Raw genomic sequence first — 10,100 nt, forward strand, 5'->3', positions numbered from 1 at the left:
TTCCTGATAGCTATTCTTACATTAAAAAGCCCTACAGTTAACTAGGGAAGCTGGAGGCAGGATCTGAGCAGTCAGGGGCAATTTCTGAGTTCACTGCTCAGAGTGCCAAGGGTTAGGCCACTGACCAATGTCCACATCAGCCTAGACTGTAAGTGGCTTTTGCCCATCGAGTCTCCAAGCTCAGCATCTCCAGGCTAGAGGTAACAAACTCGGAAGAGCAAAATGAATGGAAACTGAGGACAAATCAGAAATGCTTTTCTAAAAGAAAAACAGCCATCCTTAGTCTACTAGAAACCTCTAAGCAAAATTGTGAGAAAAGATGACATCATTACCTGGTCTTCCAAAAAAAAGTCATCATCTTGAAGAGGCTGCTGCTGAAGCTAAACCATGACAAGGTGGAGGTGACAATGAAGTTCTGGCATGGGATTAGAAGGGGAAGGAGTAGATTGCTAATCTTGGCATAGTTGAGAACAGCTTTGGGATACGAGGTTGTGACCTCTTAGAAATGCTGTTTGATGCATTTGTCAGTGATTAGGGGTGAGCAGAGGAGTGGCAAGGTTTGTGGGTAAAACTTAGCTGTATTAGCAAATCCAGGCCAGAGAAGCAGGAAGCTTCAGAGAGATGGATGACAGCAGGCACACACAATGCTGGTGGATGCAAGTCAGGACACATTCAGTTGCTTGTCCTTGTCAGGCCAACTGCAGCTGGCAATTTGTGTCACAGCAGTGATGACAGGCTGCTCCTAAGGGAGTGTGAGCTGGGAGCCAAGGGTGATCGTAGCCCAGGCAGTGCCCTCATTGACCAAGGCATGGTCCTGCAGCATCTGAGCACAGTGAGCAGAGGCGGGTGCTGGTAACAGGGTCCATCCACAGCCCTGGACAACGCAAAGTAATGAACAAGGTCCAGGGTTCATCCAGGGAGGCCCATCAGGAGCAGCAAGAGATGGGGCTGGAGACACTGATGCAGTAAGTCTGAGGTCTATCCAGGAGATGAGGCTGGAGACAGGGCTAGAGACAGACCTACAACACAACTCAGGAGGAAAAGGAGTGGCCCAGGCTGAGCTTAAATGGAGCCCCGAGGAGACGGTGTGGGTGTGGGCTTCAGGTGAGACCACTTGGGGCAATTAAGGCCTATTGGTGCCACCAGGACCCTGACAGTTTTGCTTAATATACAGACCCCTTTCACATGGGGTAGGATCACCCACATAGGGAGTTTATGTGCAATTGCCCTTATGTGCTAGCTGCCCTTACTGACAGCCTTCTTTATATGCTCTTGTAACATCTGTCTGCCTGCATTCACAACAGGGAACATGTGTTCTCATCCCTCAGGAAAGGATTTAGCACCATTCAGACAACATCATCGGGGGAAAAAAAAAAGCAACCACACAAAAAAAAAGGAAAAAAACACCAGTTCCCTCAAATGGTATTAAAAATAATGCAAATGCATTTCCACTTCTCCTGAAGAATAAAAAAAAAGGGGGGCACATAATGGGAATATCTTCTAGTGTAGTGCATAACTAGCCTGTAGGAGTTGCCAGTGGTGTGTGGAGGATGTAAGTCCAGAAGAGGCTCAGACACTCCTGCAGTCTAGGGGAACACCCACAGTTACAGCAGGCAGGATTTTAAAGACAACATGTAATTTGTGAACCTTCCTGGTCAAGGGCATGTGGCGACTGCTAAACAGCTTGGAAGGAGGAAAACAGTACTCTTCTGAGTGGCTTAGCCCCTAATTGTCCATTTTGGCATTTCTTGGCTTTTTTTTCCTAAAGTCTTCAATTGCGGCCACCCTGAGCACTGGGGAGGCAAGCCAGCTCTCACTGCCTGGGCAATTCACATGCTAAGGGAGTGCTTTTTCGCCCTGCACTCCAGAAGGTGCTGCAGGATCAAACAATAAAGTATATTTTCTGTCCTGAGGAGTGAGCTGTGCAGACAGCAGGGAGCATGGAATGAGGCAGGCAGCCGGGAACAGTGATCAGCAGAGAGCGCAAAGGCAGCACAGGGGCTCGTAAATATAATGTTTTGCTGTTACTTTGCAATGGCAAAGACACGTCCTTGTGAGAGCAAAACCGTACAGATTGCTTTATTATTTTCAGTCCAATGAAATTAGCTGGAGTGGAGGAAGAAGTGGGGGAAATAGCAGGGAGGAAGAGTGGGGACAGAGGGTCAGCACCATGAGGGTGCCCTGTGCTCAGGGCTGCACAAACCCCAGTCCCAAACCCGCAAAGGTGGGTGATGCCTGGGAAGCACAGTGTGGCCAGGTGAATTGAGGGTCTCTCCTCGCAGCTGCAGCAGGCCCCGCTGGTGCCTAGATGGAGGTCCGGCAGCAGGGCCCCTCTGGCTCGCTGCAGGAGGCTGTGGGGAGCCTCCAGCTCCCTGCTGCTGCTTCACAGCACTGGGACCCCACAGAGCCCCACGCCTCTCCCTGCCCCTTCCCTGGTCCATGGTCCACCCTGCTGCCCTCCCTGGCCCCAAGAGCAATAAGAGCCCATACTCGCCCCATCCATCCACCCCACGGGCTCTGAAGGAAGCAGCACAGTGACTGCCATGCCCATAGGCACATTGGTCACTTATTCCCCTACTGCATTTAGTGATTTATTTATTTGATGTAGAAGCCTTTGCGTGCTCCCCCACCCCTTGTCTCCTTTCGCCATCTGTCCGTTCATTTGGAAATCTGTTCCAGCTGACCTCGAGCTGACCAGCGCTCCCCTCTTCCCTCCATCCTGCCATGGGCTCCTCCAGACGTCCCCAGCTCAGCTCAGGGGCTTTTAGCTGACTATGCAAATGTCGCCCAGCCAGCTGGTGTCTGCCTCCCAGAAACACATGTTCAAAAGCCCCCTGGATGGCCAGGGAGGGAGGAGGGGGCAAGTCCCTGCGCCCCGGCCCAGGGGCTGTGCAGAGAAAGTTACTTAGCCAGGAATTATTCAACAAACAGATGGGAGGAGGAAAGGAAGACCAGGGAACAGAGAAAATAAGAGTGCAGTGCATCTGTGTGAACATGTGTAGGTGCGGGTGTATGGGGGTCCCAGGCAAGTGTGTGGGAAGTGCAAATGAAATCACTGCGTGAGGATGGGTGGTGGTGGAAGGGGTGTGTGAGAGAGATGTACAGATCAGGGCAGGATGTTGCTGATAGTTTTATGGCCTTCTCCTCCTAATAACATCTTCTGCAGCATGCAAAAGGGGGTCTAATAGCACAGTATAAGGGAGACACAGCTGTCAGAGGGCCAAACAGCAGGCCCACGGAAGCTGCACCCCAAGAGAGTTACTAAAGCAAGGCAAGGCCAGGAGGGCTCATTTAAATTCAAGAGCCCTCTGTTCTCTCCATCACCTAACATGTGACCGTCCACCTAAGATCCCTAGGTCTCCATGGAGGAAGAGGGTGGAGATGTTGAAACTGGCGCTGAGGATTTGAGGAGAGGGATTTGGGACTGAACCAACGAGAGAAGAGAGCAGAGGAGCATTGCCACAGCACCCCAGCAAGGCTGATAACCGCTGTAGGACTTGCATGCCCAGCCAGAAAGCCACTCATATGCAGCAGTCCAGCTCACTTGGGTATCTTTGCAGGACACAGGCTGTGACACAGCCATTTCCTGAAGTGCTGGCAAGAAACAGAATTAACGTGATGATGCCTGCTAGGTCTTTACCATGCATAACATGAGAGGAAGGCTTGGAGAGAACAGAACAAAGCATCCATAGTGTCTCTTATGGACCTCCTCAGCAGCTCTGCTGCTGCACCTAAAGGCTAATGCATCCTCAGTTTCTCAGGCAGAAAGGAAAGGTTGGGTATCTGCATGTAATTATACAGAGCTTGGACACTCTCTCCACAAAGTTGAGAAACTCCTTTTCTTTACCTCTTTCAGATGCTCTCCCTCATCTGACTTCAGGTGTCTGGCTATTTACTGGTAACATTTGAGCAGGGGGATGCCAAGTCACATATCACTGCCTTCTATAAGCTAAAGAAAAATCAGGATATTGGCTCTTAAAATTTAACAAGATTCTTCCTTGTAATAGCAATTAAAACTAGAAGAAGCCAAGGTACCTCTCCCCAACCTAAATTTCTCCTGTCACAACTGCAGATCTGGCCCTCTGATAAGGACCCCTTGGGCTCCCTGGGAGAAGGCAGGATGGCAGCTCCAGATGTAGCTGACAGATGATGCTCTTCCTGGCCATAGGCAAGAACTGTGAAATGGTGAGCTGCCAGGAGGAGCTTAAGGAAGAAATGCAGAGTGTGTGTGTGCAAGAGAAACCAGGGGATTACAGCATCAATGCAGAGCATAGGTGAGCTGCTGGACATTGGAGATGCCTCCTTTGTATCCTGACCACAGGTGACAACAAAGCCTGTCCCTGAGTCAAGCCGAATGATAAAGAAAATGTACATTGTGTGGAAGAAACCCAGGCGGTATCACATGGTCCTTTCCACTGAGATTTACAGAACACCAATGAAGGTAACCAGGGCTGAGTTTGTTCCCCAAAATGTACTTGAAGTCCGGGATAAAGACTCGCTGCTCAGGGATGGAATGGACTGGTCCTACTCCCATCTGTGTCCATCTCATTTGGATTTAGAGTGGCTCCCAGGATGTCACTGGGTTTTAGAAAGACAAAAGTGGAATATGTGAATGGATACTGCCATTCCTTAGGTGTGTGTTTGATGTGGTTGGATTTGGCATAAGAAATAAAAATGGTGGAGTTTTTTCTTACTGAAGAAGAAATATGGGTTATTTTTGCACTATGGCAAGGCTAGACAGAGGCAAAGCTAGGGGAAATCACAGGGCAGGTCAGCAGATTATATGAGAACCAGATCTTCTTGTTTCACATATGCTAGATGATGTGTCACAAGTCTTGGTCATCTTGGAGATTATGGTGGAGGTACCTGACAGGCTTAGCTCCTTCAGGACTGGGGGCTTGGGCTAAGGGGAACAAGGCAGCCCTGTATTGGCTGATGCAGTCTTTGGAGCAGAGACTTGCGAGTGCATACTTCAGGCACTATAAGACCAGCTGAATGTCCCTGGACAGTTTGAGGCTGAGAGAGAAGCTCTTCATCACCAACCTGCTGTAGCCTCTCTGGGGCCTTTGACTCAACCTCCATGGCAAGCACAGCAGAAGCACATCATGACAGGCTGTCAGGAGCACAAGATAAACAGGCTGTACTGGATTAGTCCAAAGGGCCATCCAACCCACTATCCTGCCTCCAACAGGCAGACTGGGAGCAGCACTGAAGCAGGGCAAGCACCATTGTGGGCTTTAACATGAAAGAGAGACTGCATCCCACTTCTTCCAGGGCCAAACAAGCATCAGCTAAGCACAGCACAAAGCCAAAAAGAGCAGAAGTTACCTGCACTCAGTGTGCACCCATTTTCCTCACAGTCTTTGATAGGATCTTTGTGCCTTTTACTGCAGTCCTCTCCTGAGCATCTCTCAGCAACATTTTTGTTGCTACATGGCTTTTTCCTGGTAATTCTGATATCCTGAGATCTGAAGTCACCCACCAAACAGGGCAAGAAAGAAACCACACAGCTGCATCTGCGCTAATGAATTTACCAGGGCACAGGCTCTAGCACTGGCGCTCTTTGAACATGGGCAGGCTTCTGGTGAGGTGCTAGTCCTCACCAGCTAGTGCCCTCCCAGGCACTGCCTGGCTGTGTTTTGTGGGGGGAGCACAGGCAACACACTGTTCCCCATAAGCAGAACAGGGGAGGCCTCATTGTGCTGTGGTGGAAGAGGTTTGGGACATTTCAGCATAAGCCATACCCTACAGTTTGAATTTGCTTGAATACACTTGTATAGGATAGGCATAACCACAGAAGCCGCATTGAAGGATGCCAAAGGGAGCCCATTTCAAAGAGAAACTCAGAAACTGCAAATCAGTGGAGCGCCTTCCAATGCTCAGCGCTTAGCCAGACCCACTGAGCAAGAGCCAGCACCTGTGCCCATAAATCCTCAGCCTAACCATAAAACCAGAACTTGAGCATCCCGTTTAACACGGACCCAGGGAGTCGTTCTCTCCTTCTGGCTGCCAGCGTGCAGCACTGGCTCGGCCTCACAAGCAGCCCTGAGCCACTGTGCAAGGCAGCTGGCAGCCCTCCCACCACCCCACCGCAGCCGAGCGGGGTGCGGGGTCCCCGCCAGTCTCCCCCGTCTCTGCGGGAAGGCTGCGAGGCAGAGCGCACGAGGAGGGGGAGTGGGCTGCGTCTCATGTCTCCTCTCCCTTTGTATGTACCTCCTGGTACGATTATTAAACGCAAATTACAAAAGATGTGACCCAAAAGATCTTTATTTCTTCTTTCACCGAGCGCTGCCTGCAGGGTCCTGATTCTGAATTCCGTTTCAATTACCGATGCCATTTTAACATAAAGCGGCTTCTGTCTGCAATTACCAGCACTGACAGCGACGCAGAGACAGCTCTGGTGGCAGAACACAAAAGCCTGGCATCTTCTGCCTGTTTAGAAACTTTCATTTGCCGTGATTAAAGGCAGAAGACGCGGGAGTTGTCTGTCTGCAGAAGTACACTGTACGCCGCACACGCTCCTTGCCGGTACAGTCCCTGAGAAACCAGCCCTCAGCACTCACCTCCACGAATCACTCAGAAGGACTTTAACTGATGTTCCAGCCGATATTATACAGACAAACTGACAGAGTTAACCCCATCATGCCTTAGCTTAGCAAGGAAACTCTCTGCTTTTACTGCTGGTAAAGCCAAGCCGCCTGAATTGCAGAGCAGAGATGCTGGTATGAGCTGGGGCGCAGGGCGATGCAAAGATGAGTGTTTTCCTTTCACACTGGCAAGCTAAAGCACTAGTTAACAATTTACAAAGTACACTCTCTTCACTTGCAGCTGAAATGCAGCCTCCTGTAAGTATGAGGGTAGGAAATGCTACATATATCACCAGCACAAATTAACACAGGGAGAGGTGATGAGGAATCCCAGAGCTAAAAGAAACCAGTAACAGGAGACACACACATCTGCTGGAGTTGGCAGTTACCTAAGACAAGAGGGGTTGACACCTGAAATCCGTGGGGCAGGGACCCAACCCAGCCTTGCATCTCGTTGCAAAACCAGCAGCTCCACCTGCACAGCATTGTCTGGTTCTCAAGCAAAATTCACAGCGACTGCAGTTTTGACAGCTAAAGTCAAACACAATGGAATTCAAAGAGTACATTTCCGTGCAGCAGCTGCACGTCACTCCCTGCGGCTGTATCTCAGAGCCCCTGCTCTGCCTCGAGCTGGGGCACTGCCTGTGTGCTGACCCACCGACAGCCACACACACCCCCAGGGTCACCCAAGCTCACGGCCAGGGAGGCAGACACCACCTCTCTTTTGCCCCATCATCCAGGTTAGTTTTTGCTGCTGCTTCTTCAGTATATGTGGCTGTGCCTCTTTGTCCTTCAGCCTCCTCCACAAGCTTGCCTTGCTTGTGCGTGACCCTTGAGCTTATTCTCATCTTCCAGATGCCTTCTTTCCTTTCTGTCCAGCCTCCACCAATGACACCTGCTTTGTCCCCCCACTCTCTTTGCCCACACTATCCATAATGTACCAACCATTTTCCACGTGCTCTTTAATGCCACTGCTCTCAATGGAGTTTCCACAGACCCAGGAAGAAGCTGATCGCAGGTGCTGCCGGCTGGTGAGACGTGTTGTTCACATTTATTTTGTTACCCAGTTTGCTCTTTTTCCCCTTGCCTGTTCCTTGAGGTGTGGTTTATTTTTCTCCAGCGGTGGTTTATTTTTCTCTCCTGTATGTTTGTTCGAACACAAGTGCACAGCACCAAGCCCACGTGAGCTGTGCAGCGACATGTGCAGTGCAAGCGCGCAGCCCGGGCAGCCCTGGCAGGGCCAAGCCCACATGGCAGGCAGAGATGCTGTACCCCAGGGAAGGCTGTGCTCAGCAGCAAGCGGTAGGCGGCTGACGTGCCTCGGCTGGGCTGGTGCGGGCACAGGGAACACCGGCCATGGAGGCCCCAGCTCTCAGAGGTGATGTGGTGCCCAGCCAGAGCTGCCAGCCCAGCTCTGTCCCCTGGGAACAGAGGGACCCTTGGGAAGACACTGTCATTCTTCCCCTCTAAAACCCTCCCAAGAGCCTGCATGGGTTGAATGAGTCTTGAGAGTCTTGGCCACAAAATATGACTTAAATAGGTTGTTTGTAGGTCAGAAAGGCAGTTTGCACCCCCTTGCTGCACACCCCCTATTTTCCAACAAGTCCCTGGGGCCCCTCGGGCTGCATGGCCCCACAGGGGAGTGAAACAGGGACATTAAATCTCACAACCCCAAATGACAGCACTGGAAAGGTCTCTGCCCCAGCAGTGGCTGGTGTCCAAACTCTCACTGGTCTTCCCCATCCCACCCTGTGGTGGGGCAGCATACTTCGTGTGGGCCTGACCGAGCTGCCGTTCCCAGGAGATGGCGGAGGGTGAGGAGGGGGCAATTTACAGCTGTGGTTATTGAGTAGTGTGTGAGCCGTTTGTCACGCTGAGCCCTGGCACCTTGTTCTACCTGTGTTGTGCGTGTTTTATTGGTGTTGAGCAGAGGGAGGCCGGAGCAGAGGGGAGTCTGGGAGGAAAGGCACTCAAGTGAAAAATGAACCGAGCCAAACAGGATTGAGAAAGAGAGAGAGAGAGACATGCAGGGGAAGGGGGTGAAGGGGCCAGATTATAAAACACAAGACAAATGTCCCCACTGGCAGCAGGGTTAGGGAAAGAGGGAGAGGGAAGAAATGAGGGGGGGCAGGGGAGGAAAAAGAAAGAGAGAATAAAGACACTGCCTTGTGGCCAGCACTATCCTAGTGGGATCAGGGATGCACATGTAGTCAGAAAAATAATTCTCAGTTTAACAAAGCAAGAAGAGGGGGGTGGGAGTGGAGGAGAGCTACAGATCCAAATGGAAAGTGCCCCAGGGTGTCCAATCTGCTGGGTTTAAAAAAAAAAAAAAAAAATCATCATTTTGCCTCATCGCCCTCCTTCCCCCACCAGGCAGCCAGCTCCTTCCCCGTCCCCCCAGCCACCACCACCAAAAGGAGAGGGACCAGAGAGAGAGCGGAAGGTCTGTTTAGAATTTCACATCCCTTCCATCCTGCTCCCTCAGTGCTAAACTTTCAAGACAAAAATCATAAAACGAGGTGCTTTGTTGGTGAGGCAGATTCAGAGATCTTCCTGTTAGGAACAAGAAAGGGAAGAGAGAGACAGAGAGTGAGACAGAGAGATAGCTAGATGGAGGGCTGGCTTTGTGCTTGCAACAAGCCACTAAAGGTGCATTTTTAATTAAATTTATACAAAATGTGTCAGTTTTATCTCTATGTTTCAAACCTGACTCTTTTCTATCAAAGTAAAGTATTGATCTTCACTGCCCTGAAGCTACCTGACTGAATTAAACAGAATAAATAGAAGAAGGACTGAAAGGGCTTAGAAACAACTGCAGAGAGGCGAATGTTTAATGGCTCCACAGTCATTTGCTGCAATTAAAAAACAAAACCGTTTAGAGGGGCTGTTAACACCTTGAAGTCTGAAAATCCTCACTTCAAAAAAGCCCCAAAACAGCTTCCAGGCAAAACATTTTAATTGCCATAAATACTTCCAAACTCAGCCATCACTAGTGCGTGTGCACATTGTACAGATAGACAAACAGATCCATGGGCCCAACAGGACAGAACCCACTCAGCTGGTGAGATATAGGTATGCTTTATATGGCACAGAGACACCTCCAGCCAAGGAAAGCTGTGTATCCAGTATGACCAAGATGTATATCCACTTTATGCAAGCAAAAACCCCCATTTATCCGAGAAGTTAAGGATGGATGTTTTAGACCCACACACATATTCCAGATCTGTTTGCCTAATGTGATGTTGCCTATACTGAACATTATTCTCCAAACTGGTCATACTCAATTGCATGTCATGCAAGCCATAGGCATCTTACAAAGCTCTCTCTGTGCCTGTCTTATGTCACAAGAAGCCGTCACAGACTTTGCGCCGCAACCAGTCCCACTCAATTAAGAACTAAGCGGGTTGGGGCTGGGGTACCCTGTGACAAGAACCTACAGTCCCTGGGACAGAAAGGGCCCACAATTTCGTTAAAGGCTCTTGACCATCATGTGACTTAAAAAAGAAAAAAAAA

The sequence above is a fragment of the Buteo buteo genome, chromosome 6 (genome assembly GCF_964188355.1).
Source record: "Buteo buteo chromosome 6, bButBut1.hap1.1, whole genome shotgun sequence".
Taxonomy (NCBI): domain Eukaryota; kingdom Metazoa; phylum Chordata; class Aves; order Accipitriformes; family Accipitridae; genus Buteo; species Buteo buteo.